Source organism: Hibiscus syriacus, unplaced genomic scaffold (genome assembly GCF_006381635.1).
Source record: "Hibiscus syriacus cultivar Baekdansim isolate YM2019G1 unplaced genomic scaffold, ASM638163v2 tig00110927_pilon, whole genome shotgun sequence".
NCBI lineage: Eukaryota > Viridiplantae > Streptophyta > Magnoliopsida > Malvales > Malvaceae > Hibiscus > Hibiscus syriacus.
In genome coordinates, this window is record NW_024062914.1 from 459,723 (window position 1) to 465,722 (window position 6,000).

Here is a 6,000-nt window from a genome sequence, read left to right on the forward strand (position 1 = left end):
CATACTCATATTCATAATTCATGTATACTACTATAGGAAGTAGACTCATCGCGAGTCAAATTCCCTTCATCATACATCACTAATATGCACTCACCTTGGCCTCACTTGCTATCAATTACTCCTATAGCTTAATATCTCTTCTTGATCAACTATAATCTTTCAATTGTTCCGGAACTTGTTCGTGCTCAATATCTACATAATTATACATTCCAATAATTATAATTTAATCTTTAATTCCTTAAACTAAAAGAAACGTCTATTTTCAAATTCCCTTTGAAGAGGTATCAGTGCCCACTATAGGGTATCGATACCACCCTAGCTAAGGGTATCGATACCCATACGGGTATCGCTACCGAATTTATATTTGATATCACCCTGGTATCGATACCTCCCTTAAGGTATCGGTGCCTAAATTACATTCGATAAATTATCGTTCAAAGAGGGTATCGATACTTTCTTCAAGGTATCGGTACCCCTTGAATTTCATCCTTAATTTTACTCTTGAGGTATCGGTACCTGTTGAATGGGTACCGATACCCCCTTACCCAGAATCACATTTTAAGCACGAAAATTACTTCATTCCAACTCAAACACTTCATGTTTAAATGCTTTTCTTCCACTTAACTCAAGTATACATATATAAACAAATTCCTAGACACTTAATACATCTTTAACTTCAAATTATCATCCTCCATATGGAATTCATGATTCCCACCAAATTTTCTACTTGTTCTAAATTCAATTCTAACACTTCATAACCCTTAATTATATTGATGACAAGTCAAATTTGGTCTGAAAATCTAATTACAATCTTTCTATCAAGATTTCACTTATTTACTTTATTTCTTTAATCCTTCCTATGCCTTTCATCTTGTTGTTTTAAGACAAATTAAGCTTTTCTTAAGCTTAATTATCATCTAATGATCATAAACCAACCTTAAATTCAACAAGAAATTAACTAACAAGAAATCTCACCTTTGGCTTGGCTTTCACGTATGAAGGAAGATGAAGAAGATGAGAACTCTGGAACTTTTGTGTGCTTTCCTCTTCAATCCATGTGGATTAATATAAACCCATAAAAAAAAATTTAATTATTTCCTTACTATAAAGACCATTTTGTCTATAAAGACCATTTTGTCCTTCAATTCCTTCTTCTTTGTAATTTGATCCTACACAACATTCCCATATAAGTCCTTACACTATTCAATTATTACACTTTAGTCACCAAATTCTAAAATATTTCAATTTAGTCACTAACATGATATTGAGGATGTTACAAATCTCCCATCCTTTAAGAAAAATTCGTCCTCGAATTTTCACTGTACTAATAGATTAAGCTAATGTCTACACATCTCCTATTCATATTCACATATTACCTCTTCAGTTAATCTCTCGTGTTATCATAACCTAACTTCCATTACCTTTTTCTTTATACATCAATATCATTTAAACATAACAAACATGTCCTTCACTACTTGAACCGAGAGAAAATATTCCTTCAATTATATTCTAACTTCCTTAATACATATAACTAAATCCTTATCTTTCTAACTATAACCTTAACTCTTTATCATAGTTGATGAAAAAATACTCTTTTCAAATCAAACAATCTTTCCACAACACTATCTACCATTTTTCTTACTTCTATATCAAACTTATAATTCACACTTTACACAATTTTTCATTTAATTTCCCTATCTATTTAATCCTTCATAAATCACTATCTCCTTGTCTCATAGACCATATCTTTTTCATTATGCTACCATAATCCTTTCATATCACTTATATTAATCCTTAAACAACACTCCTCATCGTATTTCTATAACTTTGATAGTTAACACTACTTGCACAACCTTATTCTTTGTGAAATCTTTATTCAAATCACAACATACTTATCTTTTTTTATCTTAAACTTTTCTGTTAATCCTTAACTTCTATCAAACATACAAATCCTTTAACTTTAATACATTCACTATTACATTACTTATTATTCAACCCAATTCTTTAAAGCAAAACGTAAACCTTCGTCAAATCATCCATATATATATATATATTCTTTCCAGTCAAAATAACTCATCATTCATTTCCTTAACTTATCAAACCTTACTTTTTACTCATCCATAATACAATTTCCTTGGTTCAAATTCAAACATTCCATTTACCTTTGTCTTATTAATTGATCACAGATGTATATATTCTTAAAGTTTTCCAAAACAATATCCCCATCACTTAAGAACGATAGAGATCCTTAAATACTATAATTTTCACTTCGTCTGAACTAATTAACTTTATCCATTTCAATCTACAATCAACATTTGTATACTAGCTATATAACTAGTCTATTTCCAATATTACTTCAAATCCCTCGAAGAGTAATTCCATCAGATTAACAGAAAATTCAATTCCCTGAATCCGAATGGAACACCCTCAACTTATCTTATTTACTTGAACATTGTTCCTTAATGGATTTGTATCTACAATATTACTAAAAATAACTTTTAACTAAATTCTCAATTCTCTCACCAATTTACTACTCGTATATGAATATGCAAGCCCAGATCAACCAGTATCATAACATATTTACAATACAATAGAAAATACCTGCTATCGTCTCTGGATCATCATATTCCTCATTAGTCTAGAGGTTATATACTCTAGGAGTGGAGCGTATTTCCTGTTAAGTAGAAGATTCTGTCTGTTTTTTGCCTCTTCATCTACATCTACCTTTTCTTTTCAGTGACATCGAAACATATCGTTTCGACTATACAGACTCTCATGTCCTTAATGGACAATCTCTCATGAAAAGTCATGTTTCCCCACATCGGAAACAGGCTCTAGATTTAACTCAACATGTCCCACCATGATATCTTCCACAAGTCTGACAGTGTCTCTGTTGTGCTCTTCCATCACCAGACCTTACTGATTGAGTCTGCCCAACTCTCATCTGATTTAATCCTCTAGTGGAGGATGCCATCGATTCAGACCTTACTTGGGATCGAAATTCAGAATCTCTTCCTCTCTTGGGTGGTACAGGTCTTGATGAAGTCCCAATTCTTTTAAATGGTTGGGCTCTTTGCTCCCCAAATCGTTCATTCTGAGCTCTCTCTAGAGCTTTAGCACAGTTTATCACCTCTTGAAACGAGGATAGGTTCAGTACAATTAATATTTCCTTAAGCTTTGGGCGTAAACCCTCAATAAACCAATTACATGCATATTTTTCTGTAGGCATCAATTCTGTTGCAAAGTGACTTAATTTGTTGAACTCACACTCATACTCATACACTGTGTGGTTCATTTACTTCAGATTCAGGAATTCTTGTTTAATTTGTTTGATGAACTGATCTCTATGTACTTATGTTTAAACTCTTCAAGAAACAAAGACCATGTCACCCGATCACTGATCATCCTGAAAGTGACATTCGTCCATCAGATTCTCGCTTGCCCACAAAGTAAGGAGACCACTCCATCTAACTTCTCCATATAAGAGCAGTGGAGTCCATCTAGCAAGATCTTTACATCGTTGAGCCAAAGGTCCGCAGCAATAAGACCTTCTTCGGCTTCACCTTTAAACTCAGGAGCTCATAGTCCTTTTAACTCCTTAGCTATATTAATCCTCTGAGTTGAGGAGGCAGGAGGTTGGAAGCGAGTTAAGATTGCGTCCAACGTCCTGAAGAAGACATCTTGATCTTGTACAGGCACTCCAGAAGGTGTTTGTCCTTCACTTTGCCTGTCCAGGGCAGGTGAATTACTACTCTCAGCTAATCTTGCATCTCCCGCTTCACTTCGTGAGCTATCTTATCCGAACATCTAATAAGATACAACCAATAACTCTATTAGCATAAAAACATACCTATTACTCATATCAGATCAGAAGTTGTCATTACTATGTTGGCATGTACAATTTTTAAGACACCCTGAACTTCGGTTTATGCCGAGAATCGGCTAAACCTTAGCTCTGATAGCATTAAATGTAACACCCTTGTTGGGATTTTCGGAAGCTCGATTCGACAACTGAAACGGTTTGCAAAGAGGGGTTAGAACGGTTTTTGAGTTTAGGGAGTAAGGAGATTGAAAGATAGAAAATTGCACAGCGATTTATAGTGGTTCGATTTTCTCAACTAAAGTCTACGTCCACTACCTTAGCTCCTCACCAAGGATTTTCAACAAATTCACTAATTTGTTCTTTCTTTTGAGGATAAAGAGTAACCTTACAAACTCCCTAGTTTTTCTGGGCTAAACTAGAACCTTTCCCTAGCTTTTACACGGGATTAGCTAGAACCTTTCCCCTTTACAAAAGGATAAAATAAGTAAACAAGAAAACCTCTCTAAGGTAGGTGTTTACAAGATTGAGCTCACAAGAACAAAATATTTACAAGAGAAAGATGAAATAAGAATGAAAAACTCTTCTCTTGTGTTTGATTGCTTGGATAGTTGTTCTCTTGTTTCTTCAAGTGTCCTTAGCTTGTATTTATAGCTTGAAATGTGTTTGATGTCGTATATAACCATTGGGGATGTTTTGGAGCCATTTAGGGATGATTTTTCTACTCAAAGAGGCTACCCATAACATGGTGCATCGATACCCCTTCATTAAATTCAAATAAACTAGCCGTTACTAGCCGTTGCAGCCTTCGTGCATGGATGCACAGCAGGATGCATCAATGCACTACCTTGATGCATCGATGCACAGAAGGATGCATCGATGCACTAAGTGCATTCGGTGTTTGAGTGCATGGATGCACTGCATGGTGCATCGATGCACTACTGCAGGTGCATGGATGCACTGTAGGGATGCATGGATGCACTGCAGGGATGCATGGATGTACTGCAGGGATGCATGGAAGCACTTTGAAACCCTTTAGCATTTTGGCTCAAATTCGATTTTAATGGACTTTGAATTATTTTTGAAACCTTTTAAAACTTTGAATAAATTCAATTAAGTCCAAAAATATTTTGTAAAATTAATTAAAGTCCAAAAACCATTTTGCCTTAAATTGTTATATCAAAACATAGTTCAACAATCTCCCCCTTTTTGATATAACAAAACATTTGAAAAATTGTTTTTGGCAAAACTCCCCCTTAATAAAATGTTTACTGAAAAAAATACTAATTGTTGGAAAATATATGAAAATGTTAAGCTCCCCCTTTTTCATTAAGAAATTGAATTTTTCAAACCAAACTTCTCCCCCTTTTTGTTATATAAAAAATAATTCAATCTTTGAAGTTCAAAATAACTTTGGAGAGTAAGTGGTAAATTTGACATTTTAAAAAAATTGAAAAATCAAAGCTCCCCCTCAATAATAGCATTCCAAACAAAATTTAGCTTTAAGATCATGACACTTAAACAAAATTGAATTTCGACAAAGAATAACAAACATGTTAGTAGCACATGAAATTCAATACATCCAAGTCTAAAATACTTTATGCAATATCAATTATTGAAATTAAGTGCATATGCATAAAGTTCTAAAAAATGTTATGCATTTTGAAAATTTTGATATCAATTGTTAGAGAGATATCATTTTCATTTAAACCATATGCATAATCATTTAAATTTAGGTCAAAAATTTAAAATTTGTAAATTCAAAACTTTTGAAAAGTTAATATCAATTATTGGAGAGATATCATTTGCATTTAAAACCAATTTTGACCAAAATTCATTATGACGAACTAAAAATTCTGAAAAATTATTAAGACATTAAAATGTTCATCATTATTTCCTTTTAACATACATGAGATTAAAAATAATACATAATTATTTAAAATCAAAACTCATGCATGCTTAAAATTAAATGAGCAACCAAATAACCAAAATTAAAATCATTAAGCTTAGAGGTTACCCATTCCTTTTTCATATGTGGCTAGAGCATCTTGAATATCATCATCTTCATCATAATTGCTCCCACACACCTACAAGAGACATTCATTTCAATTTTGGTATCCAAATTTCTTTGGATCCTTGGACGTTAGTTTCAATGCCCCTTGTTCCCTTAGGAACCCATA